This window comes from Aedes albopictus, chromosome 2 (genome assembly GCF_035046485.1).
Source record: "Aedes albopictus strain Foshan chromosome 2, AalbF5, whole genome shotgun sequence".
Classification (NCBI taxonomy): Eukaryota; Metazoa; Arthropoda; class Insecta; order Diptera; family Culicidae; genus Aedes; species Aedes albopictus.
In genome coordinates this window covers 70,258,064-70,266,533 of record NC_085137.1, presented here as the reverse complement: position 1 = coordinate 70,266,533, position 8,470 = coordinate 70,258,064, and positions in this window count along the sequence as shown.

The following is an 8,470-nucleotide window of genomic DNA, read 5'->3' as shown; positions in this document are numbered from 1 at the left end:
TAGCGTTAAGTGGTGTTGGATTAGGATAGCGTTATTTAGAAAAAGGGTTTTAAGTGTTAAAAAGATTATTCAAATGTAAAAATATGTAACTAAAATTGTTAGTGGATTAGGCGTGATTTTGAATGTACATGAAAACAGATAAGAGGGTAGATTGCATGCAAGCTATGGATTAAGGACAAAAATGGCTGAAACGATAAGTGGACCTACAGGCGCATTACGTTAAATAGGTGGTAACAACCCCCAACCCAAATTGAGGTAAATTGAAGAAGGGAGGAAAATTGTATAAGGGGGTCGGGCCAAGTTGAAGAAGCGCCATTGCCCCAATCTGTAAAAGGCGTTCGTGTGCTCCAGGTGTCGTTCTAAAGTGTCCAAGTAACGAAAAGTGAGTGGTATTTCTTAAATCGGGAGAGAAACTTGAAGTCATCAGGTATGATTATTACCCAATCTATCTTGAACTAGCTCCCATCTAGTGACTAGAGTACGGTTAATTAATTCCTCCCGTTACCCTCACAGGACCTTTTTCTGTTTGCCTTAAAATCGCCATTTTGTCTGGTCTGGCGTGCCATACCAGGAGCTTTCGTTTCGGCCTAGTAGACCTAGTCTGCTACGCCTAACCCGTCAAGGATCGTCGTAGGCCTCTGGTCAGATTGGCCATAATCGTAAAGGAGCTCCACAGCTCGGGGTTGACACCCCTAAACGTTAAAGAGCTCTTACCCCTCTCGGCACGGTCACTCCGGTACCGTCCTGGGCCGTGTCGATTGCCGTCAAAGAGGGAAGACGCCTTACCGTCGGTCGAGGAACCGACCCCCTTCGACAATCGCCAAAATTGTCGTAGTAACGTACTCACCTGTCCGTCCAGCAAGTACCTCAGCGAGCGCTCGCAGGACTCCCAAGGAACGTCGGCAGTAGCAGGAAGCAGTAAGCCGTACCGGTACGTGAACAAAAAAAAAACCATTATACCTACCCACAATTACACAGTTTATAATAGTCCAAATAGATCCTCTAAAACCCTCAATAGTTTAGCTTGCAACAATAGACTAAATCGCTCAATAAATCACTAGTTTTTCCTTTAAAGTTCATTTTTGTATTCATACCCCACGATAGCACTAGTCAGGTGACCGTGAACTGCACACCTTGCTCGCGTAGCCCCTCAGCTTACCCAGTAGCAAGCCGACCCTGAGACCCAGCTCGAGGGGTCTCTTGTTACTGAGAGATTGCCCGGTTCATTAATAAGTTACAGAATCACGGTGCTTTTCAGACCATTAATATAAAACAAAAATCTACATCCAATCGGTACCCACAATTCGTTTTCTATGACTATCCTGCATGTCTGGGCAAAATTTAAAAAAATCGTGGTGGTATTCAAAGGAAAAATCGGAATATTTAGTACTCAACCATCTTTTAACAATTTTGATGAAATACAGTACCGATTCGCTCGTTGGCCTCTCGCTAGATGGGCTGAATCGATGGTTAAAGACTTACCCAGAAAGTAGTTTTGTTAGGAATTTCAAATTTATTTCAAAATTTATATGCTTGTCGAAGTAAATTTTTTAAACCCAGGGGTGGCATTTCGCTCTGAAATGTCCAGATAGAAAATAAATGGTCTTGTCGATAAACATAATCACTAGGGGTTAAGCTGCATAGATGTGCAATGAACAAACAGTTACGCTAGATATATGAAATCGTTAACAACATAGGTGATAGGTAGTTGGGAAACTTGTTAATATTTCTAGGATGAAGGGGCTAGGCAATAGCTCGTAATTTCTATTGAAATTTAAGATCGCTCAATGATGAAAACCCGCGCCCAGAAGCAATTTAAAGGCGAGACAATATAGGCCCTGATGGCTGCAATCAGTCAGGATCACAAACTCCAAAACACCAAACTGTTTATCGTTTTGTTTCCAGAAACAGTTTTCAAGGGTTGTTTAGTCATCGCTTTTTTCTCCTTTCTGTTGCATGTAACTGTAACATCGATGGAGTGCTGCGTATGAAAACATACGATCAAGCATAAATGCAAGTCGCCCCCGCACTGACTATGATATCAAAAATTGTTTAGACTTCCACATGTTTTCTTATATCAGAATTCTTACCAGCCAAAGGCTTCATTTGAAACGATAAGCCAAAGCAGCGAATCAAATATATGGTTGCTTGAACTAAGCATATGCACCATTTCTCTCCGTTTCTTTGGAGAATGTCTCTCTCACTCATATCATTCATATGAGCATTTGCAGGCTCATATTCATGAAGATGTCCATGCTTCAAGCGACGAATCTTGCCTAGGGTAAAATGGTTCAAAATGCGTCATTACAAAGTTTAATTGTGAATGTACTGTTTAACCCTCGAGTGATCGCGCTGTTGTATTTTGTACAACACGTTGAAAAAATCTCGCTTTTTGTATTCAGCATTAGCGTGGTGCTGACGCAGGTAGTGAACCGCGCGAGTTACGGAACGTCATGCAAACATGATCACGCATACGATAACTGCTCAAAATGTTAGCCAAATTCATTGAAATTAAGACATGCATCAAATTAATTTTGTATTTTTTTAATATTTCTGATCTTCAAAAAATCATCAAAACTACATTAAAACTTGTCAAAAATATATTATGCACATACAGTCGTTCGTTGCACTAAGCTCTAAGCCCAGTTAGTGAAAGAAGTGGAGAGAAACAGTACTTTGTTTATGCTTTGTCAAGCCAGCATGTTTGACTCGCCACTTTGGTTTATGGTTTCAAACGAAGCCTGGCTGGTACGAATTCTGATATAAGAAAACATGTGAAAGCCTAAACAATTTTTGATATCATAATCAGTGCGAGGGCGGCTTGTATTTATGTTTGATCGTGTGTTTTCATACGCAGCACTCCATCGATGTCACATGGAACAGAAAGAAGAAAAAAAAAACGATGACTAAACAACCCTTGAAACTGTTTTTGGAAACAAAACGATAAACAGTTTGACTGTTTGGCGTTCTGGAGTTTGTGATCGTGAATGATTGTAGACATAAGGGAACGTCCTTAAATTACGTCACGCTTTTAGGGGAAGGGGGGGGGGGGTCAGTAAAGTGTGACAAACCATACAAAAATTTCAGAGCTCTCATACAAAAAGTGTGACATAGGGGGAGGGGGTTGAAAATGGGCAATTTTTGCGTGACATAATTTATGGACGCTCCCTAAGGGCTTATACACTGAAAGGAGCCTTGCAGTAATGACAAGCATAAAAATGTTTTTAAATTTACCATGGCAAAACATGATCATCGACCCACCAACGCTTCTTGTGTGCTTTTTGTTTCTTCTCACATCAACCGGTTCGATAGCTGAGTGGTAGCGTGCGAGCCTGGTGATGTCAAGGTTCTTGGTTCGAATCCGGTTACCAACAGAAACTTTTTTTAATTGAAAATCGAGTCCATGGTAAAAATGAAAACTTAATTCTGTTGAATTAAAACGAAACTCAGTCTGCACAAATTTAGTGGCGTTGTGCATTTAAATTGACCCTCAGAATAGTAATTTCCACCGCAAGCCGCCGTTCAGTGTACGGACAATATGTATATGTACTGGCCTGGCTTCTATAAAATTTTAAAACAAATATTCAATTTAAAAAACGTTTGCGCGGTTTTTCATCACTGAGAGATTTTAAATTTCAACAGAAATTACAAACTATTACCCTAGCTATTGCCCATTGCTTTCAGCCTAGTGCGCAGAAAGCTTTTTTTTTTAATTTCTTTGTATTTGTGAATTTTAACTTAATGCTAATTCTTCACACTGCGCAGAAAGCTTCCTAACTATTAAAAACCCGATTTAATCCACCTATGGTGAACAGAACCCTTCTTACACTTATTAAAATAATTGTTGTATTATTTGTAACATATTTATTTTGTGTAATTGACCAAAAGTTCTAGAAAATATTGTGGATTTGGCATCTAGTGGATTGGTTTCCGAAATAGCATCATGGACCATGGACTAAACTACCATAAATGCCAAGACACCTCCTAGAATCTTTATGGAATGTTTAAAAAATAGCTTACATATTCTGGAATATTGTATCTTTTGTTAACTGACAAATAATCTTGAATCGATTAACAAATGGATAAGAAAATCAGCAAGATGCACTTTGTCTAATATCTCTTAATCAGTCGAATAAATTAGCTCCGAAGTACTTGGTATTCATGGTTATTGTGTAAAAAGGACAAAAATGATATATCTACTAAGTTAATCAGTTTTGGCATTTACTAGTTATTTTGGCTGTCCGGTTCTTGCATTTTTTCAACAATATATAAATTCAAAGCTTTCATTTAACATATTGTTAGTTTTCATAAAGTTCCTGTGTATTTGTAATTTGTTAATTATAATTTTGTTGAAAACAATAACCTGCTAGAATACACTTTGTATGAGATCAGCATAATTTATTGAAAATAATTTCCCATAGACTGGTGAAAAACTAATGCAAGATAACAAGTGAATATAATAATAAAAAAGAATTTATTGAAATACTCTTTGTAAGATATCTCAGTAATCAAATGTCGAATCGAAATAAAATTTCAGGGCCTTATACAAGGATATTGTAGCTTCCATTTGGTGCTTAGAGAACCCAAATCGGTTGACAGATGACTGAGATATTTATTATGGTACCCTTGGTCCAAAATCTCTCAAAAAGTTAACCTGTATTACTCCCAAGTACTCTTTGAAAGATATCTCGGTAATCAAATGTCCAACCCTAATGAAATTGTATAGGGTTCTTCTAGAATATTGTAGCTTTCATTTGGTGCCAGGATAACCGAAATCGGTTGACAGACGGCTAAGATATTTATTATTATACAATTGGTCAAAAATCTCAAAAAGTTTAGTTGTATAAATCCTAAGTACTCTTCGAAAGATATCTCGGTAACCAAATGTCCAATCGAAATAAAATTTCTGGGTGATCTACTAGGATGCTGTAGCTTTCATTTGGTGCCAAGAGAACTTAAATCGATTGACAAACGGCCGAAATATTTATTATGATACACTTGGTCAAAAATCTTAAAAAGTTTAGAAGTATGACTCATAAGTACCGTCTACCCCCGTTGGTTTGAACGACACCTCATGCAAACCAACGAGGTTCATTTTCTAATTTGAACTTCTAGTAACCCTGTGGGCATCGAAAAGCACACCGATGGTAACCCTTTTTGCTGTTTTGTTTTGATTCTGCGTTCCGTTTCACCCCGTTCCATAAGCAGAATGACTTTTGAACCATTTTTAGTTTGAACGATGTGCAAATTAGAGGGGGTCAAATTAAAAAGTGTTCAGATTAGATGAGGTCAAACCAACGGGGGTAGACGGTATATGTGACTCGGCCCTGCGGGCCTCGGATCGAAAGTCGGTTTTCCAAGCGGTATTTATACCCTTCTTATGGGTGTAAGAAGGGTAAAAATAGATCAAGAGATCAACAATGAGCTGAATTTTTGTATGGTGAGAAGGTAAAATCTGCGTTTCTGCAATGACATTTATTAGGAGTTTCTCCAAAAGTTCCTCCAGGTATACCTGCAGGGATTGCTTACAATTCTTCACTTCAGATATTATTTCATATTTTTTTCGGCGAATATTTCGATTTTTTTCCAAAGATTCTCTCAGCAATTCCTACAGGAATTACTCCAGAATCTATTCATTGAAATTTTCCGAAGAATTTATCAAGAAATCCTTCTATGAATACCTGTAGAGGGTTCTCCTATGTGCAGTTCAGGCCAAACATTTCAGTAGGTCCTATCTGCATTTAAGAGGCTATCTTTGTTCACATTCTCTTTCAATTATTGCAATGTAATGGTACACTTTTCAGCCATTTTTGCAGTACAAATCAAAAGACGATTGTTTTGACCATCGTTCAATGCAAGGAGACAATCATAATACAAATAAACAGCTGAGATATTAACGAAAGAGAGGGAAACCAAAGAGAGCCTCTCTTCTGCAGATAGGACCTTTAGACATATTTGGCCTGAGTTCTCTGGAAGATTTTTCGAAGAACTACTTCCACCCACGGAATTTTCGGAAGAATCTTTGGAAGAGTTTCTGGAGTAATCTCTGTAGAAATTTGTGACAGAATCCCTGCAAGGGTTTCCTAAGCAAATCCCTAGAAAATTTCCTGAAGTATCCTGAGGTATCTCATAATGAATATTTGGATAAATCTCCAGGGAGGGAAAATTTTCAATGAATCCCTGGAAAACTTTTGAAGAGTTCCTAAAGGAGTCTGTAATAATTTTTAATGAAATTCTAGAGCAATTCTGAGGAGCAATTCCATGGCAGATAATCTAAAATAAACTTTCGAAAGGAATTCGTGAAAGTTTTTTTTGAAAGGAGTTTTTTTTTATAAATTTTCTAATAGAATCCATGGAGCAATTCCGAAAAGAATCCAATGTGAAATTTCCGAGAGCATTCCTAGCAGAATTTTAAATAAATTCTCTACAAAGTTTTAAAGAATTGCTTTGACAAATTCTGATTTTTTTACAGGAATCCATGGAGTAATGTCTGAAGATATCTATGAATTATTCTCCACATACATCTTTTGATTAATTTCTGGAGGAAGTTCTCAAAGAATTTCTGAAGGAATCACTCAAAATTTCATAAAGAAATTAATGGATTTGTGAAATTTCTGAGAAATAGCGAATGAAATATCTTTGCAAGAAACTCTAGAAATCCCTGGAGAAATTTTGGTATGAATCATTGGTAGATTTTAGAGCCCGTAGACTTGGGGCGCTAATACTGGTAGGAAATAAATTATGTTTTTTTTTGTATCTCAAGAGATAGTTACTCAGTGAGTAATTTGGAGTAACCTCGATGACACCACTGCACAGTGGTCCGTGAGCTGATTTCAAGTGGAAAAAATATTTTCGCCTGAACTATTAGTTTTAGCTATATGCAGTCTTCGGGAAAGTTTCTCCATATTTTTTGAACATTGTTTTAAAGAATGTGAAATTAGGGAGGTCCAAATGGTTCTCAAGATCACGATGTCAACTTTTCATCACTTTCAAATAGAGCAATAAAATGTTCTACAAAGTTTAATAGCAAAACAACTTAGCCGAAAAAAACATAATGCTATCTCTTATAGTTTCTATGATCTTGTTTTTCATAGAAAAAAAAATAGGGTGACAATTTTTCTTTGATAACGTTTTAGTCATTAATTTATCGCAAAAATTTTGTTGCGAGCAATGCACTAACATTTTTTTCCAAAGACAACAAAGTTCTATATCCTCAATTCAAAAAGTTATTCATGGTTTTGAATAATAAACGTATTTGACGAAAAAATACTTGAATAATTTGGCAAAATCGTTAGACTCAGACTCAGTGGATTTGTTAAGAAATTTTCTGGGCAGCTCTAGTTTCACATTTAAATTTTTAAATTTCTTGAATAATTTATTTGTGTTCCCCTTCAAAATGTTGAATTCCGACCAAAATTTTCCAAGGGGGGGGGGGTTTGGTTAACATAAGAGAAAATCGAAATTTGTGTCAGCTTAACTAAAAAAACTACTAGTTGTTTATTCTTCAATCACTTAACCTAATTTAGGCTCAGTGTACCAGTTATGGCCACAGTACCTCAAATTCGCCATAGTCGATTTTTAACCATTAATGATGCAAATCAACAAAAAAAAAATTGTGAACAGCAGATCACGTTCACAAAATATGATTGCAATCATTTAAATTTCACAATTTGCTCAAATTACGCTAGAAATAAATCATTTTCCTTAATTTTTCAGCTTCCTTGCACTCTATTTCGCCATAGTGTACCAGTTATGGCTAATCCCATAAGGAACGCATGTAAATAGTGCGAAGTGGAACCCAAATTAACAAATGTGTCCATAACTGGTACAGGGTTCCTATCATTGGCACACGCCGTAATAAATACTAAAACTAGTTTTGGAAACTAATCAATCATTTGACATATCGATGACATTCGTCGGTCTTCTTCTTATTTGTGTAGAAATAGTTCTTCTTAAGTAGCGCGATAACTGGTACAGGCACCCTACAGCTCTTTTGTCCACTAGGGCACTGCGTGAGCGATTCCAATTGGCGGCTGCACTTACTTTTGTGTAGCCCCTAAATGTTTTCTATTCTAATTGTACTATATCAAACTGGTTGCCGTTGCGCTGCTTTCACTTTTTCTACCCTGTCCATGGGTAGAATGATTATTGTTTGTTTGTTTGTTTGTCTATTTTCGACACTTTACACCAGTACCAGATGGTGCATTCATGTCGTGGGTAGAAAGATGAGCACGAGGATGTAGATGTGTGGCTCTTGTTCCTTTTCCAGTCCGATTGGGGGTCCATTATGAGTTGCCGTTAGTCGATATCCAAGTTTCCGGATCCGTTAGAGCATATGCTCAGAAGAGGGTCAGGTGTCAGCTGCTCTCGGGGGGAAAACCAACTGACGAAAAATTGCAAGTGCCGGGGCTGGGATCGAACCCATGACCATCCACTTATGAAGTGAACGTTCAGCCACTACGCTACGGGC